Raw genomic sequence first — 23,657 nt, 5'->3', positions numbered from 1 at the left:
CCCCAACACTCAGGGCCTACTTCCCCTCTTGCTCCAAAGCTGATTGATGCAGGTCCTGCTTTGGGCTTGTTAGTGGTGGCTTAGTAATAATGGGACTACTTACTAGTAACAGTAGTAGTAGCAGTAGCAGCAGCAGCAGTAGTTAATGTTTTTGGAACATCTCCTGTGTTTCTACACCCTGCTAAGCAATTATCATATGAATAGTCACTATTGAATTCTCATAGCACTCCTATGAACACCAGCAAGTGGAAGAACTCAAAGAAGTAGCTCCTTAGTAAAGCTTGTAAAGGGCAAAGGTGAGAAGGTGTACCCCTCCCTCCCCCTGATCACAGGTTCTCCAGCCCTTCTTTTCTTCTCACCACCTGTCTCCCTGCTGGAACATAGATGGAAAGAACTGTTCCTATGGCCACTGCCCTCTGTCCTCTGCATCTCTACCTTTTCACTTTGCCAGGAGCTCCTGACTCCTGTTGCTTTTTATGTTGACCTCTTTTCAGATCTTTGGTCCTAATCCCAGGTGTATCTCTGCCAAATAATGGCATTAAAACAGCAACATTTCATCATTACCATTTTGCAAAGAAACAACACTTTTAACATCTAACCAGTCAGAGTGTCAGGCTAAGGGATATTTCTTCAAAGGGAATAGATTGACTTTTGTGAAAAACATAGGCTAGACTCATCTCCCAACAAACTCTTACCGCTAAAGTAATGTGGCCTCCACAACCTCAACACTTGGATACAGGACTAAACTTGGAACCAACTTACGAGCTCCCCAGTACCAACTGGCCCTACCACCTCTCCTGCCAGAGTGGTGCCTACCTCCCTCACACCTCAGTGAACTCAAGACTTGGAAGAGATTTAAGTAGCTACTCTTCTCGAAGGTAGTGATCACTGGTTTGCATCTCCTTCCCATGCTCTTAATTCCATTCATTTTTCGGAGAGTTAACCACTCATTTTCTGAGCTTCTGGGCCTTATACATACTTCTGTGTTTTTCACATTATTTTGTGGTCATGGTTTGTCACTTCCACTGGGCTGTGAGCTTCTTGAGGACAAAGGTGTTATCTACCTCATCATTGCTTCCCCAGTGCCTAGCACATAGTAGGTCTTCAATCCGACTAATGAACAGACTGACCCCTCACAGTAGATAAACTAGCTCTAAATAAATGGGAGACACAGAGCTCAATAAAATGCTTTGCAGAATAATTTTATTAATAATTTCAAGAAAGTAATAATTTTTGAAACACAATTCTTCAATTGTCTTATTTTCAGTAAACAGATTCAATGCCTAGATCTCCCCCTTTCCCACTGATGCCCCATAGCAAAGGAACAAAGCTACAGACCAGGGGATCCTAATAGGGACATTACCCTCCACTGAGGACAGTAAGCACAGACTCACCAATCACAATACCAGGGAGAGATTTGCTAAGTCATTAATGATAAGTCCATGTGGAATTTAAAACTGTGTCTTGTTCACTTTGGAAGTCCTCACTACTTTGTATGTAATCAAAGAATATGGATAGATAATGGATATGTTAATTATGGTAGCAGAACTGTGAGTGTCCAGTTTTCTGAGAGTAGACAGTAGTTCTCAGTATTTTTGCTTGGAAGCGGTGAGCAGGAGAGGAAAGAAGATGAGATGGAAATGAGTTAATGGGTATATTTGATACTCAGTAGTCTCACCTGAAATAAAGAGCAACTTCAGCCTGTCCTGACCCGTCATGCAGATTTCTCTAAGGCATCTAGATTGATCAGAGGCTGTCTACACTCCATGGCCCAGAGTTGGTACTTTCTCAATCTATAAGTCAAGAAACATGAGGGAAAGGCAAATTACAAATTATCTCTCTTTTCATCTTCTCTTCTTCCTGACTTCTTATCTTCCCTGTTTATCCTAGAGACCTAAAATACTTATTCTTCATTCAAGTTCTAGAATTAAGTACTTGTGTCTGAAATACCACTGAATGCATTTCAGAGTTCCAACCTTGTGCCCAGCACTATGCTAAGCACTAGGTACACTATGATAAAGAAAACAAAGGCTATCTCTAATTTCATGGAGCTTATATTATGGTGAGGGAGACAGATAATGAGCAAGGAAACAATACATATACAGAACTTCAGACAAATACTATGAAGACAGTAAAGCATAGTAAAGGAATAAAGAGTCACTGAGAAGATAGGGTAGGCTACCTTATAAATATAATGGCCAGGAAGATGCTTTGAGGAAGTCCCAGTGCTGAAAAAGCAATGATTCTTCCCCATCCAAGCTAATTTGCTCAAAGACATTTATTATAATTGAAGAGCCATTTTCAGTTATAACCACAATAACAGACATAGAAGATGTTGTGTAAGTGACCATTGCCTAGTTAATTTTCCTCTGATGTTCACTTAGGAACCTATTAACCAGAAAAACCATTGAGTTCTTTCAATGAATCTCTGATAGCTGTACAAGAGACTTAGTCCTCATCAAAGATTTACCCAAAGTACTGGACATCCCTGACAATGTATTTTACTTTCTTTCACCCTAAATGCTCTTCACCCACTGGGATATTATCTGTTGACATCCAACATCTGTTGTTCATTTTCGAACACTAATCCCTGTGGTGTGTCCTTTGGGTGATCAAGCTTACTCTGAAGCTCGCTATAAAATATTCAAGAAGATTGGGACTCTCCTATTTTTCCATTGACATTTTTACCCCTCCTTTGATTTCAGCTTGATTTTATTTTTCTTTTGCTTCCCTTCCACTATTTTATTTCTTTCTTCAGGTAAGCTTTTTTCTTTTCTGTATGCATGCACCAGCCTTGGCCAGGTGCTTTCAAACTTATAAAAACCACAGAATTTGAGCAATTTTTTTCTTAAAAAGCCCACGTACTAGCATTATTTTAATAGAAAATAAAAATTTTAAAAGATCAAACCTGTTTTCCTGGACAAGGCATGTTTTCCATATTTAGGGTCTATCAAGAGTTGTACTTTGAAGCCTGTCATAAATTCCCAGGTGTTAAGAACCCCTCCCTCATCAATGCCCTTTGAAGTTAGGAGTTTAAACCAAGGATAATAAAAATAATCATGCTTATATTTCTACTTGTCCAATACACTTCATTCCAAGGCATAAGAACAACTTTCAAACAGACTCTACAGCCACTTTTTCTCACAGATAAATATAATTATGAATAAGTAGCTGCAAGGGTGTATTATCCTGCCAGATACACAGGAAAAGCTGTGCTAAAACTGAAATGAAAATGTTTTCACGAACTACTTCTATTATACTTTCCCTCCTGCTGCTTCTAAAAGCCCCCTACCCCATCTCCCAAATTTGCTCTGAAGTGGCTAATTGTGATATGTAAGGCCTCTCTCTTCAAATCATTTCAATGACAATTTACTGAGATTGTTAACCCATGTGTTAAAAAGTCTACACCAGCCTAGTTACATTGGGAAATATGATTTGTTTCACACCCTCATCTTTCCAGATGTTATGAAAGTTTCCTTTATTCACCAAGCCAAAAAACTGGAATATATAAATGGCTTTGTAGTTGGCAGGTAATTTTGAAATAGTTTACAAGAATAAACTCACAGAATAATAGTGAAAGTGTTCTTTCTCTGAATATTTCCCCATATCTTCTGAGTCTCTGATAAATCCAGGAGAAACCTTTCCTATGAGCAAAGTGCTCCAAAGGTAACTCGTTCTTCACCTCTGGTACATTTCTTTATATTACAGTGTGGATAAAAAGACTCTTCCTAAATCTTCAAAATCTCTAGTCTTAGAGCTAACAAATTAATCAAAACCCATATGCTATCTAGTGATTCTTCCCAGAAAATCCCAATCCTGAGCAGATTCATTAGTTTTAAATTTTCTCAACAGTCTAAATATTGGGCATTTCAGAGATTCCCTGGAATCTGGTCAGGTGGACTGAGAAGCAGAGTCCCATTCACATTCCAGCTCCACTCATTTGGATCCTGGTAACTTTGATCAAAATCTCCTTTTGTTCCCTATTTGTAAAAGAAGGATTCTTAACTCACTTTCCTGCCCAAAAATTATAATTTGTTCATGTCTTGAAAGTCATCACTGGAAAGCAGCAGGCAAAATGACAGAGGATAAATTAGCCACTCTGTATGTCCTCTAGTCCCATTTTCACTTGGTACCAACCCACCACTCCTCCTCACACACATTAAGACAATGGGGAAACTCACATCTTATAGATGTTGAGGTAACTGAGGCATATTAAATAATTTAAGAGTTTATTTGAGCACAATTCTGTTGGAATCAGGCAATGCTAAACCAGAAGTGGTTAGGAGTGTTCTGCCAACAGGAGCCAGAGAAAGACTTATATAGAGAAAGTGCAAAATCAAATAAAGGACATTATTTGATTGGCTTTAACTTAAAGCTTAGCTGGATGTTTATGATTCATTGTCCTTTCCATTTTGATTTCATAACCTTGAGTCATTTATAGGCTTACATTTTGGTTTCCTTCCATAGGCCATCATAGCATTAGAACCACTTCAATAAAATGGTCTTCTTGTTTAATTAATTTTACATGGGGAAAGCATTTTTATCAGCAAAGGAAGAGAAGTTAGAATATACAGCCTCTACTAATTCCATTAAAATGGGTTCATGAACCAGAAAGAATATTTTTACTGTTCCTAACATGGAGATCAGCTTTTCAGATCATCAGAGAATACTTCCAACTGGAAGAATATTTAGGTTGCCTTACTTCTCCAGTAGAGGAACAGTTTGATAGGTCAGGTGGTCAGAGCAAGGGATTTCCATGTATGTTCATGGTGATGTCTGTTCACCATTGGGTCTTTTTGAGCATTCTGGGAGAATGAGAATTCTGAGAATCTGCTACATTCTGGTTTCCTCCTTAATGTGGAAAACCTATGTTTCTGATTATATTCCCAAATTTGGCATGAACTAGCAGTGAGTAACACATTGCAGAAGAGCTGTGTGCCAGGCGGCCATGCAAGCTAAAGCCCTTCAGATCCAATGTAACAATCCCACGAAAGAGTTTGACTCTCTGGCTACTTCAGCACCTACCCTCCATACTACCTCTCTGCAGAGCAGTCCTGAGGGGTCTTCTCACCCAAGGCCTCCCCACCTATCTGCCCCCCACTGGCCTTTCTAAGCTGCGCTCTCACTCTGAAATGTCTCCCAGCTCCGTTCACACTAAATTTCATTCCATTAGCATGTTGAAGCCTCCTCCCAGATTATTAATCAAGATGTGAAGTAAGATAAAACCTAATCCGCAGTCCCTCAGCTACAAATGCTCAGAGCCAGGCTCATTAAACATATCTGTCAACGATAGATTATACCAGCCTTAGGCCCCAAATTGATTGGAAGTCACAGGGAGGTGTGCAAAGCATTTGGTTACACAATATATCTAAGAGAAAGAACTCCTTTTAAGGTGTGGCCAATTAATTCTGCTTAGAGATAACTATAGGCTATATGTTGTTTTATAGGTTCTTTTCTTGAGTTCTTAACAGCAGCCAAAGAGATGGGGAAACAGATGTAGAGGGCTGGGAAACAATAATTCATGTACCGTGTGTGAAAAGCTGAAAATCATTATGAATGGGAGTAAAGTAATATGCCATATTGGAAGCAAACCTAGTGAATTCCTGTATGGATTCAAACACTATTTCCTTGTGTCAAAAAGAAAAAAAAAATGTTGAATTCTGTTAAAGTGCTTAAAGTCACAGTTCACTAAGATTCTTATCTATCATCCTGTCATTAGCATCCTCACCACCATCCCCAACATGATATACTTTGTATTTACATTGGGCTTTTCAAGTTCAAAGCACAATGCAGACACATCAGGCAATTAATCACCTTGAGGGATCTATGTTGGGTGGAATGCTTTCCCAGCGAATGCATTCCTAACATGTCACTGGAGGATCCACTCAGCAGGAGTGTTCTGGCCTACAATTTGATGTCATATCTTGGCATTTTGTCAAATTTCAAATATACATTTTCACCTATCAAATTGACAACCCTATTTTCTGAATCAAAAGAAAAGTGATTTTACTGATCTTTTAGCATTAAGAATCACTCCTCTCCATTTGGGTGTTACTGAGTAGTAGCCACATTTTATACATATGTAAAAGATGTATAAAATGTAAAGATTTTTTGGGGAGGTGGAAAAGATGGAGGAAATAAAATTAAATATGTTAATTGTTTTTTAATGAGAAAGCGAGGGATCAAAAAATAATTAAATCTGAGGAGATTTATAATGGGAAACAGATGCAGATGTGAAAGTGATTTGAAATAAGCAAAGGGCTCCAGACATCTTCCAAGAATATGTTTTAATACATAAACATGTAACAGCACAACAGTTAGGTCAAAATTGCCCAATTTCAAAACTTTACCTGTGTTCTTTAATAAATTTGCTTTTTATTCCTTAAGATTAAAATGGAAAAGGGGGTTTCCCATATTTGAGCTGTTAATTAACAATTCTTTATTTATGGTGGACAGTGAAACTAGGCATATCTGTTTCGCTTTTCTGTCCTGGTAGGTTTCATATTCTCCTTCCAATTCCCATGCCACCGTGCTGTTCTATTTGAATTTCCAATGCAGCAGAGGAAATGGTTTCTAAAATATTAAAATCCTGTTTTCATTGACTTTCTTTACGCTTCGTGACCACATTTCAATTCAGATCAGGTTGCACAGCTTTTAACTTTGCCAAGTCTAAATTTAAGAGCAACTGCATGGTACCCCCTAAGTGGATAGCTCTTATAACAAGGGAGAAGCAGTCTGGAAATTGCAGTGAAGCCCAGCTGTAGAATGACACCCCTCCCTTTTTTTTTAATGTTTACTCCTCTTTTCAGACTTTTTGAATCTGTTTCAGGCTACAACTGTACTTCAAACAGGGGCTTGTTGGGAGCAAGACACCAATAAAGTGGTGTCCAAGAAACAAACTTGGCTGGGTTCACTTTGCATGGAAAACAGTCACAGCCACATCCCCAAACCTCACCCTAGCTTTTGTCTCCTTGCCTCCACTCTTCTTTTCCCTAAGTCCCAATTCTATGTAGGAGTTCTTTTTATTGTGCCTAATGGTGGGTCTTTATTGCTTCCTCCCTGAAAGCCAAGCAATACAGTCTAGAAAAATGAAGCTGACCATTCTCTTTGAGGGAATCAGGTCCAAAAGCCCGCCATGCTCCCTCAAGAAAAAGTCTCTGAGAAATTGAATCTAGGGCCTCACAAGTAGGCCTCAGGGATTTTCCTTGCCCTTCCCTAATGGCAACTCTCCATACATTATAGTTGTAATAATGAATGCTTATACACTACTTTATAGTTCATAAAGCATTTTCTTTTTTTTTTCTTAAATAGTGTATTGTCAAGTTGGTTGCCATATAACACCCAGTGCTCATCCAAACATGAGCCCTCCCCCATGCCCATCACCTGCCTTCCCCTCTCCTCTACTCCAATCAGCCCTCAGTTTGTTCTCAGCATTCAAGAGTCTCTCATGATTTGCCTCCCTCCCTCTTCCCAACTATTTTTCTCCTTCTTCTCCCACTTCATCCTCCATTAACTTCCTCCTAATCCACCTATATGTGCAAACATATGGTGTCAGTCCTTCTCTGCATGACTTATTTCGCTCGGCATAATACCCTCAAGTTCCATCCACATTGCTACAAATGGCCAGATTTCATTCTTTCTCATTGCCATGTAGTATTCCATTGTATAAATATAGCACATCTTCTTGATCCATTCGTCAGTTGATGGACACTTAGGCTCTTTCCATGTTTTGGCTATTGTTGAAAGTGCTGCTATGAACATTGGGGTCCATGTGCCCCTATGCATCAGCACTCCTGTATCCCTTGGGTAAATTCCTAGCAGTGCTATTGCTGGCTCATAGGGGAGTTCTAGTGTTAATTTTTTGAGGAGCCTCCATACTGTTTTCCCGAGGGGTTGCACCAGCTTACATTCCCACCGACAATATAGGAGGGTGCCCATTTCTCCACATCCTCGTCAGCATCTAGAGTCTCCTGATTTGTTCATTTTAGCCACTCTGACCAGCGTGAGGTGGTATCTCAGTGTGGTTTGGATCTGCATTTCCCTGATGATGAGGGATGCTGAGCATTGTTTCATGCGTCTGTTGGCCATCTGGATGTCCTCTTTGGAGAAGTGTCTGTTCACGTCTTCTGCCCATTTCTTCACTGGATTATTTGTTTTTTGGGTATGGAGTTTGGTGAGTTCCTTATAGATTTTGGATACTAGCCCTCCATCTGATATGTCATTTGCAAATATCCTCTCCCATTCCGTCAGTTGCCTATTAGTTTTATTGATTGTTTCCTTTGCCGTGCAGAAGCTTTTTATCTTGATGAGGTCCTAGTAGTTCATTTTTGCTCTTGATTCCCTTGCTTTTGGGGATGTGTGAAGTAAAAAATTGCTGCGGTTGAGGTCAAGGAGGTTTTTTCCTGCTTTCTCTTCTAGGGTTTTGATGGCATCCTGTCTCACGTTCAGGTCCTTTATCCATTTTGAGTTTATCTTGGTGTATGGTGTGAGAAAATGATCTAGTTTCATTCTTCTGCATTTTGTTGTCCAGTTCTCCCAGCACCATCTGTTAAAGAGGCTGTCTTTTTTCCATTGGATACTCTTTCTCGCTTTGTCAAAGATTAGTTGGCCATACATTTGTGGATCCAATTCTGAGTTCTCTATTCTATTTCATTGGTCTATGTATCTGTTTTTGTGCCAATATTATACTGTCATGATGATGACAGCTTTGTAGTAGAGGCTAAAGTCTGGGATGGTGATGCCTCCCGTTTTGGTTTTCTTCTTCAATATTGTTTTGGCTATTCGGGGTCTTTTGTGATTCCATACAAATTTTAGGATAGTTTGTTTTAGTTTTGAGAAAAATGCTGGTGCAATTTTGATTGCGATTGCATTGAATATGTTGATTGCTTTCGGTAGTAATGACATTTTAACAATATTTATTCTTCCAACCCATGAGCATTGAATGTTTTTCCATTTCTTTGTGTCTTCTTCAATTTCCTTCATAAGTTTTCTATAGTTTTCATCATACAGATCTCCTATATCTTTGGTTAGGTTTATTCCTAGGTATTTTATGTTTTTTTGTGCAATTGTGAATGGGATTAGTTTCTTGATTTCTCTTTTTGTTGCTACATTATTGGTGTATAAAAATGCAACCGATTTATGTNTGTGATTCCATACAAATTTTAGGATAGTTTGTTTTAGTTTTGAGAAAAATGCTGGTGCAATTTTGATTGCGATTGCATTGAATATGTTGATTGCTTTCGGTAGTAATGACATTTTAACAATATTTATTCTTCNTCTTTGCGTTGATTTTGTACCCTGCACAACTTTGCTGAATTCATGGATCAGTTATAGTAGGTTTCTGGTGGAGTCTGTCGGGTTTTCTATGTAGAGTATTATGTCGTCTGCAAAAAGTGAAATTTTGACTTATTTTTACCAATTCTGATGCCTTTTATTTCCTTTTGTTGTCGATTGCTGATGCTCTGACATCCAGCACTGTGTTAAACAACAGTGGTGAGAGGGGACATCCCTGTTGTGTTCCTGAGCTCAGTAGGAAAGTTCTCNATTTGCAAGTATCTTGTTGAGGATTTTTGCATCCGTATTCATCAAGGATATTGGCCTGTAGTTCTCTTTTTTTGCTGGGTCTCTGTCTGGTTTGGGAATTGAAGTGATGCTGGCTTCGTAAAATGAGCCTGGAAGTTTTCCTTTGATTTCTCTTTTTTTGGAATTACTTGAGAAGAATGGGTATTAATTCTGTTTTAAATGTCTGGTAGAATTACCCCAAGAAGCCATCTGGGCCCAGGGCTCTTATTTGTTGGGGGATTTTTGATAACTGATTCAGTTTCTTCACTAGTTACAGGTCTCTTCAGTTGTTCTGTCTCTTCCCGGGTGAATTTTGGTAGTGAGTGTGTGTTTAGGAATTTGTCTGTTTCTTCTAAGTTATCTAGTTTGTTGGCATATAATTTTTCATAGTATTTCCTGAAAATTTCTTGTATTTCTGAGGGGTTGGTGGTAATAAGTCCTTTTTCATTCATGATTTTGTCTATTTGAGTGCTCTGTCTTTTCTTTTTGAGAAGCCTGGCTAGAGGTTTGTCACTTTTGTTTACTTTTTCAAAAAACCAACTCTTGGTTTCGTTGATCTGTTCAACTGTTTTTTTGGTTTATATATTGTTTATTTCTGGACCGATTTTTATTATTTCTCTTCTCCTACTGGGTTTGGGATGCTCTTGTTGCTCTCCCTCTAGTTCCTTTAGGTGCGCTGTTAGATTTTTGTACTTGCACTTTTTCTAATGTCTTGAAATAGGCCTGAAGTGCAGTGTACTTTCCTCTTAGGACTGCCTTTGCCACATCCCTTAGAGTTTGGATTGTTGTATTTTCATTTTTATTTGTTTCCATATATTTTTTAATTTCTTCCCTAATTGCCTGATTGACCCATTAATTCTTTAGTAGGCTGTTCTTTAACCTCCATGTTTTTGGAGGTTTTACAGACTTCTTCCTGTGATTGATTTCAAGTTTTATAGCATTGTGATCTGAAAGTATGCATGGTATGATCTCAATTCTTTTATATTTATTGAGGGCTGCTTTATGTCCTAGTATGTGATCTATCTTGGAGAATGTGCTATGCACACTTGAGAAGAAGCTGAATTCCATGGCCTCAGGATGTAGAGTTCTAAATATGTCTGTCCAATCCATCTGGTCCAGTGTGTCATTCAAATCCATTGTTTCTTTAGTGATTTTCTGTCTAGTGATCTAGCCATTGCTGTAAGTGGAGTATTAAAGTCCCCTGCCTTTAGCACATTCTTATCCATGAGATTGTTTCTGTTTGTGATTAATTGTTTTATATATTTTGGTGCTCCCATATTTGATGTGTAGACAGTTATAATTGTTCACTCTCATTGATGGATAGACCCTGTAATTATTATATAATGCCCTTCTTCATCCCTTGTTACTGTCTTTACTTTAAAGTTCAGTTTGTCTGATATAAGTATAGCTACTCCAGCTTTCTTTTGACTTCCAGTAGCAGGATATATATTTCTCCATCCCCTTACTTTCAATCTGAAGGTGTCGTCAGGTCTAAAATGAGTTTCTTGTAGACAGCAAATAGATGGATTTTGGTTTTTTGTTTTTTTTTTTTTAATCATTCTGTAACCCTATGTCTTTTGATTGGAGCATTCAGCCCATTTACATTCAGTGTTATTATTGAAAGATATGGGTTTAGTCATCATGTCGTTTGTGGGATTCATGCTTGTGGCAGTGTCTCTGGTACCTTGTGTTCCTTGAGACATTTCCCTCATAGAGTCTACCTCTAGATTTCTTGTAGAGCTGGTTTAGTGGTGATGAATTCTTTCACTTGTTTATTTGGAAAGACTTTTATCTTTCCTTCTATTCTGAATGACAGGCTTGCTGGATAGAGGATTCTTGGCTGCATATTTTTTCTGTTCATCACATTGAAGATTTCCTGCCATCCCTTTCTGGCCTGCCAAGTTTCAGAAGATAGGTCTGTAACCACTCTGATAGGTTCCCCTTTGTTTGTTAGGGCCCTTTTATCCCTAGTTGCTTTCAAAATTCTCTCTTTGTCCTGGACTGATGGATGTGGGGGGGAGGGGGGATGGGCATGGAGGAGGACACTTGTGGGGATGAGCACTGAGTGTTATGTGGAAACTAATTTGACAATAAACTATTTATTTGTAAAAAAAAAAAAAAATTCTTTCTTTGTCCTTATATTTTGCCAGTTTCACTATGATATGTTGTGCCAAAGATTGATTCAAGTTACATCTGAGGGGAGTTCTCTGTGCCTCTTAGATTTCAATGTTTGTTTCCTTCCCCAGATTGAGGAAGTTCTCAGCTATAGTTTGTTTGAGGATTCCTTAAGCACCTTTCCCCCTCTCTTCCTCTTCTGGAATTCTTATGATCCAGATATTGTTCCGTTTGATTGTATTGCTGAGCTCTCGAACTCTCCTTTTGTGTTCCCGGATCAGTTTATCTCTCTTTTTCTCAGCTTCCTCTTTTTCTATAATTGTCCCTTCTAAATCACTTTTTCTCCTCTCTGCCTCTTCAATCCATGCATTGGGTGCCTCCATTTTATTATGCATCAGAGTTATAGCATTTTTTTAATTCATCACAACTATTTTTAAGCTCCATAGTCTTTGTAGTAATAGTTTCTCTGATGTTTTCCATGCCTTTTTAAAGCCCAGCGATTAATTTTATGACTATTATTTATGACCATAAAGCATTTTCATATCTTCATAAGAGCTCTGTGTCATAAGATGCTCATGTTTTATCTACATTTTATAGGTGAGAAAAATTTCATTCAGAGACATTACATGAATTGTCCATGAATGAAGATAATTAGGAGAGAAGCCAGGGCTGCAGCATAGGCCTCCTAATTCCCAATCCTCTGTATGTCTCCCACAAGTATATGTGTTTCCTTTCTCCCCTTTCCTGAAAGCAGAGTCATACTGAGAAATTTTTCTTTTCCCGGTGTCTTCTCTTCAACCCAAGTACAAAATGGCCCAAAATGGTTTGGGGCCTTCATTCAGATCATGTTCACACATTTTGTGTGCAAAGGTGGCCTGTCTAAACTTCATCCCGAGTGACTTCATTTGGATCTATGCTAGTCTTCCTCTTGTTAAAGATGCTTTACAATTCAACAAATATTTGTGCACCATCTACTCATCCATGCAGTATACCAAGTTCTTGGAAGACAACAGTAAATAAGACAGCTATTGAGGGGCTTACAGCCTAAATTAAACATACAGTTACAGTCCCATATAACAAGTCCTTCAAGAGGGGACATGAACAGAAATAGTCATGGAAGTCTTCCTGCAGAAAAGGACATCTAAATTAAGGCCTGAAAAATGAGTTAGCCAAGTAAAGAGGTGGAAAAAAATATTTCATAAAAGTGTATATCACTTGGGAATTGTTTCATGAGTATAGAGTTTCAGTTTTGCAAGATGAGTGCTCAGTTTAAACTTTAAAACTGGGAAAGTTTAGTTCTAAAATGGAAGAAGGGTGAACAGATGTTGGGAGATATTTAGCAGTCTGAGTTGTCTCCTAACTGTCTTTGCACACCTGCTTCCCTTGGTCAGAATGCCCCTCGTCTGGAAGATTCCCACATCCTTAGGACTTAGCTCCAACACTGCCTTCCTGGGATACACACTCTTGCCCTGCACTCCCAGAGAAGAGCAGAAATATATGGGAATTCTAATCAGAGTTCTATTCCACTTAATCCGGAAATTGTCCTATTATTTCCTAGAAGGATTCATTTTATTTTTTTTTACCTGTCTCAGTATGACCATGGTTTCTAGTCTTGCCCAAATTTCATGTTAATTCTGATGCTTCTGAAAAAGTATAGAATTTTTTTCCAGAAACATTATGGAAGATGGCTATGTGTGGGCATTAGATTGATCTGGAAGTGGGTTATTTGGAACAGATTTACCATAAAAAAATATCTTATTCATGGAGGTTAGGCATCCAACCAGGCTAGAAAAGAATTATAATTCATAATGTAACAAAACACAGGTTTTTACAGTGCTGTTGGTCCTACTGCATGCAGAATGAGGGCAATTCTCTATAGAACTCAGAGTTCCAATTTGGTCCCCCACCCGACTTTATCCTTTACAGTGAGTTTGGGGGTGTCTTAGTTTAGTTTCTCCCAGAAGTAGGCCTGGAGAAAAGGATTTTAGTACAAGTGGTGCATTTGGGAGGTGCAAGGAACATAGGGAAGGAAGTAGAAAGTGATACAGAAAAGCATCCATGTATGTGCTATAAAATCTGCTGCCACAGAGAGCAACTACCTGAAGTTAAATCCCATAAGAAACTCTGGAAATGGGATAAAATGCATGCTTCAGAATAATCTACTCAGGGGCCAAGGGAATTGGGGTACAAGCATACCTCATTTCTTTACCACCGTTTTTGTTGTTGTTGTTGTTGTTTTATTTTTTACAAAGCAAAGGTTTGTGGTCTTTTGGCACTGTTATTCCAAAAGCATTTCCTCACTTTGTGTTGCTGTGTCACATTTTGGTATATCACAATATTTCAGACTTTATCATTGTTTTTGTTATGGTGATCTGTCATCTGTGATTATGACTCACTGAAAGCTCAGTGGATGGTTAGCATTTTTTAGCAATAAAATATTTTTAAGTTTATTTTTATTTATTTCGAGAGAGAGAGCAAGCGGGGGAGGGGCAGAGAGAGGGAGACAGAATCGCAAGCAGGCTCCAGGCTGTCAGCACAGAGCCTGATATGGGGCTCTAACTCACAAACCGTGAGATCATGACCTGAGCCAAAGTTAAGAGTCCGATGTTTAAGCGATTGAGCCACCCAGGGCTCCCCCTAATTTTTTTTAGTTGCAATAAAGTATTAATTAAGGTAAGCACATTGTTTTTTAAGACATATTGCTACTGCATATTTGAAAGACTGCAGTATAATGTGAACATAACTTTTAAATGCACTGAGAAACCAAAAAATTTATTTGACTCACTTTATTGTGGTGCTTGCTTTATTAGGGTAGTCTGGAATTGAACCTGCTCTGTCTCTCCAAAGTATTCTTGTATTTATATATCAAGCCCTGAGAGGTGGGGCTGGGGGTGGGAAGCAAAGCAAAGAAACACAAAAGTTCTCAGGCACAGAAATAACAGATAACTGGCAGTTAGAAGTCATCAGACACAAACTAAGAGGTCTGAGGGAGATAACCAAGCAACTGATGAGTAGGTACAAAGAAATAATGTTCTTACTCTGCAGTTATGACATTAAGACAAAGAGAAGTGACCTCACCCCCCAAAACAAAAATCTCTCAGAATTAAAGCAAGACATCTGAAGGTTTGTCTTTCAGCTGAGTCCACCAGCCTGCCTGACATTTGCTCTGTGTCTGATTCCATTGCTCTCCTGGTCCACACTCTTCTGAAGTGAAGTTGATGCAGGAGGATTGGCCTTTTTAAATTAGAAATGCAAGCCTATAGTAAGAGTAAACTTTGGTTTAAAATAACGGCTAAATAGGCAATGAAGGGCAAGTTCCTCCCTTTTTCTTTTGTAAAAGTATCCATTTCTATGCTTTCCTGGTGGCAGTTGACACCCTCCAGAAAGCTGAGATGCCGCTCATTAAAGGGCCCAGGCATTAGAGGATCATTTACCTCCTGTCCTTTTGCAACAGCAGTAAAATCAATCTCTGCTGTTCAAATTGGGATCTCCTATTACATTAGAGTGCAGCATTCAAAGCAACAGTCGGGGAATCGCCAGTGTTTGTGGAGCAGAGGAAATCCTATAGTTGGGCAAATTGTAATTGGGAAGGCATGGTGGGGGGGCAGATCCCCACCTTGGGTAACTCAAGCCCCCCACAGTGCCTCAGAGAAAGAGAGGCTGGTCCAGTTTTTGCATTTCATCTGCCCTGCCTGTGCCGTTGGCTGTTATAACTTACCTCTGTTTCACCAACAGAGGCCAGGACAACTTGTCTTATCGATAAACAAGCAAACAACTCAAAAGTCTTTTTCTTAACTACTAACTTCACTGTAAATTGAACTGCAAAGAACTGTTGAGCAAAGAGAATTTTCAGACTTGAAGAAAACTCCTTCCCAGGGGAAATCTCACTTGGAAGAGTCACATGAGCTGGAAAGTAATGGGAAAATGCAGTCCTGATCAAAGGAAGTTCCTTCTCCCAGAATAAACCCAAGGCTGTATTCCTAACTAGAGCAGGAAAAGGAGAAATAATTAGATACTAAAATTCATATGATGTGGGTGACAATGCAGGAATCTCACAGTAGACAAAGCCTCAAATATTTGTTCCATAACAGAAGTTATGGATTGTCTTAGATTCATTTTTTTCTTAAAGAATTGTTTAATGCATCTAAAAAAAAAACCATGCTTTCTGTTATAAAACAAGAAGACATACGGTTACTCCACGCACATAACACCTGCTTTTTGTATATATGCTTTTTATATATTACTTTTACATTTACACTATATAGATTTTTACCGATCCAATGCCATTATGGGTTGTTGTTTTTTTAACTGCCTTAAAAACATATTTAAAAATTCACCAATTTTAAGTATATATTTGAATGATTTTTTTCAATTAAGTTTGCCAAGTTATGTAACTATCACTATAATCCAGTTTTAGAGCATTTTCATCACCAGGTGAGATCCTCATGCCCATTTATAGTTATACTCGTTCCTTCCCCTATTCCTACCCCTCGCCTCTGGCAACCACTAATCTACTTTCTGCCCCTGTAGACTTGTCTTTTCTGGACTGTCCATGTAAAAGGAATCAAATCATATAGAATGTGGTCTTCTGCATCCAACTTCTTTCACTTAGCATAATCTTTTTCAGAATCATCCATGTTGTAGCCTATATCAGTACCTAATCAGTACCTTTCTTATTACTGAATAGTATTCTGATATACAGATATGCTATAACTTTTAATCCATTTATCAATTCATAAATATTTGGATTGTTTCCACTTTTTGGTTATTAGGAATAATACTGCTGTGAATATTTCAATGCAAGTCTTTATTAATAATTCTGCAATGAACAGGGACACCTGGGTGGCTGAGTCGGTTAAGCCTCCAACTCCTGATTTCAGCTCAGGTCTTGATATCATGGTCCATGGGTTCAGCCCTGCATCAAGCTCTGCATGGACAGAGTGGAGCCTGCTTAAGATTCTGACTCCCTCTCTCTCTACCCCTCCCCTGCTTGCACACATTCTCTCTCTCTCTCTTTCTCTTTCTCAAAAATAAATAAATAAAATAAATAAATAAATAAATGTTTTTTAAAAATTCTGCATGAACATTTGTATGCAAGTCTTTATAAATAATATTATTATGAACAGTTGCATGCGAGTCTTCATATGGACATATGTTTTTATTTCAACTCATTCTAAAGCAGAGAAAACTAATTCAATATATAGTTAAAAAGAGCCTTCTTGTTTAGACTTAGGATGAATTCATTTAGTCTTTTCAATTGCTTAAGGAAAATACTGCAGTTAAAGGGGGAAAAAACCTCTTTTGATATAAAATAATATAAACATTGGAGTAAATTTGAGAAATAAAAAAATATAGTAACTATTCATTCACATATGATCACTATTAACATTTTCTTTAATTTTTTATAATTTTTTTAACATTTATTCATTTTTGAGCGATAGAGTGTGAGTGAGGGAGGGTCAGAGAGAGGGAGACACAGAATCTGAAGCAGGCTTCAGTCTCCGAGCTATCAGCACAAAGCCAGACGCAGGGCTCGAACTCATGGACTGCAAGATCATGACCTGGGCTGAAGTCAGATGCTTAACTGACTGAGTCACCCAGCTGCCCCACTATTAACATTTTAATGACTTTTCTGCCAGCCTTAATTTTATATACATGTATTTTTACATAGTTTATCTCATACCATATATGGTATATATATATATAGTGTTTTGTATTGCTTATATTTATTTTTTAAAATTTTTTAATGTTTGTTTTATTTTTGAGAGAGAGATAGCATATGTTGGGGAGGGGCAAAGAGAGAAGGAGACACAGAATCCAAAGCAGGTTCCAGGTTCTGAGCTGTTATCACAGAGCCTGACACAGGGCTCGAACTTACAGACCATGAGATGACCTGAGCTGAAGTCAGATGCTTAACCAACTGAGCCACCCAAGGGCCTATGTATTGCTTTTAAATGAAGCTTTTATATATAATTTAAAATTCCTCATAAGCTGTTTTTAATGGCTGCATAATATTCCATCATATGTGCTATCCCCATTGTTGGACATTTAGGATCATTTATTCAGTAATCATTTATCAGATGCCTCCTGAGTACCAGAAAGTATACTAGTCACTAATGATATAATAGCACAAACACATATTCACTGCCTTCATGGAACATATAGTCTAACATATCACTATTATAAATATTATGATTAAATTCCTCAAACATAAACCTATATCCTCATTTTATATTAATTCCTTATGACGGAATCTCAAAAGTAGAATTCATACATCAAAGAATATTAATATTTTTTTCTTTTTTTTTTTTAACAAATAGTTTATTGTCAAGTTGGTTTCCATATAGCACCCAGTGCTCATCCCCACAAGTGCCCCTCTCCGTGACTCCTAAGAAATATTGGTAAGTTACTTTCTAGAGAGGTCACAGAAATTTGTATTCCTACTGACACTGTGTAACACTAGTCATCTCATTATTTCTTTGTCAGTGCTGCATTTTTAACAAAGCTTCCAGCCACCTCAAAATCTTTTTGGAAAAGGACAAGAATATTTCCATATTAATAAAAATCAACTCTCCTCTCTCCCTTTTCAAATTTCTATTTATTCATTACTACAAAGTCATGTTCGTACCCTAAAGCTGATAATGCAGCTAAAGAAAATTTTGATGACTAACAAATCTTGTAAAATAGATGTTTTCCCAAATGCCTGTCCATATAGCAATTTATTTTCTTAATAAAGATCTTTTCCCTTTGAAGATACCAGTTACATTTGATACCTGTAGTGTGTTAAATAATTTAATATAATTTTCAGAATGTGCTAATAGGTTGGATTGGAATGTTTCGGGGATGCCTTTTCTCTAAGGTTGAAATTTGGAGGCAAGCTCTAGATAATTATCCAAGCAAGTGTAGGAGCATACTGAATGACTTTATAAGCTATCATAATGGTTCAGATATGATAATTTACAAAGCTGCCAAAGGCAGTTTTTGTCTTCAGCTACATAGTGGTTTCTCTAATATCCTGATTGAGCTTTCTTTTGATATTTTAGAATTGTCTATAGCTTTAATATGCAGCCCCATCAGACATTCAGAACTCTTTATCAACACAATAACACACATGGGGGACAAGTAGAGGAATTACTGGGGACCTTTTTAAAAATTTTTATTTTAATTTTTCTTCCAATAATGTATTCAAATACAAGTTACTTACCATATAGTGTAGTTTTGGTTTCAGGAGTGGAATTTAGTGATTCATCACTTACATATAATACCCACTGCTCATCACAAATGCCCTCCTTAATGCCCATCACCCATTTAGTTCATCCCCCCCCACCCCTCCAGCAACACTCAGTTTGTTCTCTATAGTTAAGTCTCTTTTGGTTTGCCTCCCTCTCTGTTCTTACCTTACTTTATTTTTTATTCCCTTCTTCTATGTCCATCTGTTTTGTTTCTTAAATTCCATATATGAGTGAACTCATATGGTATGTGTCTTTCTCTGACTATTTCGCTTAGCATTATACTGTCTAGCTCTATCCATGTCATTGCAAATGGCAAGATTTCATTCTTCTTGATGGCTGAGTAATATTCCACTGTATATGTATATATCTTCTTTATCCATTCATCAGTTGATGGACATTTGGGCTCTGTCCATAATTTGGCTATTGTTGATAGTGATCCTATAAACATTGGGGTGCACGCGTCCTTTCAAATTAGTGTTTTTGTATCCTTTAGATAAATACCTAGGATTGCAATTGCTGGCTCATAGCATAGTTCTATTTTTAAATTTTTGAGGAATCTCCATGCTGTTTCCAGAGTAGCTGCACCAGTTTGCATTCATACCAACAGTGTAAGAGGGTTCCCCCTTCTCCACATCTTCACCAACATCTGTTGTTTCCTGAGTTGTTAATTTTAGCCATTTTGACAAGCCATTCTGACAAGGTAGTATCTTATTGTGGTTTTCATTTGTATTTCCCTGATACTGAATGATGCTGAGCATTTTTTCATGTATGTGTTAGCCATTTGTATGTCTTCTTTGGAGAAAGGTCTGTTCATATCTTTTGTCCATTTCATCATTGGGTTATTTGTTTTGTTTAGTGTCTTCTTCAATTTCTTTCATAAGTGTTCAATCTATAGGTTTCAGAGTAGAGATCTTTTACTTCTTTGGTTTAGGTTTATTCCTAGGTATCTTATGATTTTTGGTGAAATTGTAAATGGGATCAATTTCTTGATTTCTCTTTCTGCTGCTTCATTATTGGTGTATAGAAATACAACCGTTTTCTGTACATTAATTTCATATTATGTGACTTTGCTGAATTCATGTATCAGTTCAAGCAATTTTTTGATGGAGTCTTTCAGGTTTTCTACATAGGGTATCATGTCATCTGTGAAGAAACAAGGTTTGACTTCTTCCTTATTGGGGATCTTTTAAATCAAATTTAAATCAAATGAATTTATAGGCGGAAGAAACAAATACACAATGTATTCCATGCCAACATTTCAAAAAATAGAATGGGATAGTCCACTAAATGGTTATAAAATCGTTGGTTCAAATTGAAAGAAACCTCACAAATCTTTAGGCCCAACCTTTCATATTAAAAAAAAAAAGTTTAAATGTTTATTTATTTTTGAGGTAGAGACAGAGTGCAAACAGGGGATTGGCACAGAGAGAGGGAGACACAGAATCCAAAGTAGGCTCCAGGCTCTGAGTTGTTACCATGGAGTCCAACGCTGACTCAAACCCACAAACCATGAGCTAATGACATGAGCCAAAGTTGAACACTTAACTGACTAAACACCCAGGCACCCCAACCCTCTCATATTTTACAAATCAAATCCATGAAACTGAGAGGAAGTGACCTGTCTGTGGTCCCATAGCAATACATGGGAGAGACTGAACTTCAACCAAGAACTTTTGCTCCAAAACAGCATTTAGTCACCGTACAAATTTTTTTACTTCTCAGTAAAGACAATAGTAAATAACAGTAGCTACCATTTATTTTATTAAACCCTTTCAATTTGCTAGGCTCTTTCTACACAGTTTCTCAATCCTAACAGCCTCCATATGCTATGTGACAAATGGGGAAAATGAATTAAAGAGCAATTAAATGATTTTCTCAAAGTCACACAATTAGGACGTAATACCTACACAAGGACTGGGACCTAGACTATGCTACTCAAAGTGCAGCCCATAGACTAACTTATGAGAAAAACAGAATTTCCAGCCCCACCCTAGACTTATTGATCATAGTCTGCCCTTTGAAAAGATTCTCCAGTGTTTCATATACACACTGAAGTGTGAGAAGCAATGGTAAAACCCAAAGTCTATTTTCTTAACCATTTCACCATATTGCCTCTAATCTCTGAAACAGTCAAGGAGACTATTAAAAATAATTACACAGGCATCACATAACCAAGAGTTGAAGACAACCCACTGCTTTAAGAACTTTTAAATATCAGCATTCAAATCCAAAAGGAAAATGCCATGACCAATATCTAAAAACTGCAGAATAGATAATATTTGGTACCATCAAGTGGTATACTTTCACCAATTCCAACAAAATTTTAATCTACAAAAGAAACAAAACTTCTGTCTACAAATCCGTAGAGCTTCTGATATTGTTATTGATGGGAATCTCACAAATACGTGTGAAAACCAGGACACACCTGGTGAGTTTATGGGGAAAGCCTCAGTTCTCAATTTTCTATGTTGGTTTCCTCCCTCCACATCATAGGAGTGAGAGGGGTGGCTCTCATTTGAAAAATAATTGAAAAACCAGAAAATGTTACTTCTGAGACAAATTATCACAAATATAGTATGTTGCAATGTTGTTCATTACCTAATGGTAATAAGGACTAAACACATTTAAAAACTAACAGCAAGTTGAACACAAAGTCCCAATCATTGCACCACAAAAACCACACTCAGTCTTCTTGCCCTAATACCTCAAAAAAAAACCCTTCATATTTTTGAATCCATAAACAACATGTGGAATCTGTAAAGTACAGCATAAAATAATAAACAAAAATTATTTACTATAACTTACAGTGGAAAACTATGGGGAGGGGGAAATGGGGAGCTAAACAGTGCAATTAGTGTTACAAAGTTACATTAACACATAAATAATTTCAGTGTCAGGTCATAGGATTCACATGCATATTTTATCAAACTGTAAGAAATAATTTTTCAATCTGACCCTGATCCTTATGTGTACTTTGAAGTCTGCAAATCAGCAGTATAGCCTATAAGTTTAAAGAAATTTAGAAAGAATTGTGAAGTTAAAAGGTACTTTTGATGTTTGTTCTTTTTCTCCCATCACAAGGGCATTTGATACAACCAAGAAAAGTGGAAAATGTTAATGCCTAAGAAATTTCCATAGCAGGCATATTCATTTAACCCTTTATGACCACTGCCTATCATAGGCCAAAGGTTAACGTGACCCTTCAGTGTTCTAATAAGGACCTGTGAACCCCCCTGTGGAATAAGTCTCTCATGACTGTCACTTAGCCTAAATCCCACCTGTCACCACAATAAGTTCCTAACCTCTCTTCCTGCCTTGTCACCGTTCATTTTATACAGTGTTCCAAGCTGAATCTTCCTAGTAACCTTGCTCAAAAACTTTCAGTGGCTCCTCTTTACCTGCAACAGGAAATTTATACTCACACTCCGATTCTCAGGGCCTATATGACCTTGCCAATTTATTTCCCTCATCTCTTCTACACTAATCTGGATATTAGGTCAGACCCAGCCTCTTACAATTCTGCATCTCACAGGTTTTCCCTTCCTTGACTTTGCTGACAGCAAGGTGATAGCAAATTAGACCACCTGAATCTGAAGTCCAGATTTACCCCTTACCAGCTGTGTGGCTTTGGGCAACCTTTCTATTCCTCAGTTTCCTCATGTGTAAATAATGGCAACAATATCCAAACTACAGGGATGTCCTGAGGAACACTTTAGTAATAAAGCATATGCCAAGCATTTGGAATAGTACCTGGCACAGATTAAATTCTCAAGCTTTTCTACCCCCATCTGTGTGTTCAAACCCACCCTTCAAAATCTAACTCAAAGACAACCTTCACTGTGAATTCATCTCCACCTCTTTTAAGGAAAACTTGGCATTTAGCAAGCCATGAAAATCATTTGTTGAAAGGAGATTTAGCCTTGTGCATTCTGCATTGTAAGTGCCTTATAATACAGTTCTGTATCCTCTGCTGATCTTTGAACTCCACAGGGGCAACTGTATCAGTAACCCCAGCATTGGCCCAATGCCTAGTCCCTAGCGTTCTTAACAAATATCCATCATATGAACAAATAAATGAAAGTTGATCTCCTTTAGCAACTTACTGGCACTTACGACATATTCAGTTTCCCTTAATATTATATTAATCATGGTATATTATTTTTATATATAATATTGATATTGTATTACTCTGAGTGAGATCCATATCTGCTTATCTTTACCTCCCCAGCTACCATCATAGACTCATGTATATTAGGTGCTTAAATTTTTTTAAAAAAAGAGAAAGAATGGAAAGGAGGAATGGAGGAAGGAAGGAAAAAAAGAAGGAAGAGAAAAAGGAGGGGAGAAGGGGAGGAAGAAATATGTCAAACTCTAGTGCTAATGTATTGCATAAAGAATTTCCCTTTTGCTCATTCCCACTATTGGAGTGCTTCTATCCAGATCAGTAGAAAATTCACTGTGTCATAAAAATTAACTCCGTTATGCAAGATTTCTCCAGATTCCAAAAGCATATGCCAACCGCATTGCCAAGGATTTTTTTAAACAAACTTCTCTATTCCTATTTAGTGTCTCCTTGTAAAACAAAACAGGAGGTAGGGGGTAGGTCACCATCAAGCAACAGAACTTCCAAAGGGCTTTTCCTGTTCCTTTTCCCTATGGACAGTCCTTATGGTTTGTGTCAGTCCCACAGCTCAAGCTAAGAACCCATCCCAACTGTGAAATTCAAGCATCCTGCTCGCTCTTTCCTCT

The sequence above is a fragment of the Crocuta crocuta genome, unplaced genomic scaffold (genome assembly GCF_008692635.1).
Source record: "Crocuta crocuta isolate KB4526 unplaced genomic scaffold, BGI_CrCroc_1.0 scaffold37, whole genome shotgun sequence".
Taxonomy (NCBI): Eukaryota; Metazoa; Chordata; class Mammalia; order Carnivora; family Hyaenidae; genus Crocuta; species Crocuta crocuta.
The sequence above is the reverse complement of the archived record's forward strand: the minus strand, read 5'-3'. Positions refer to the sequence as shown.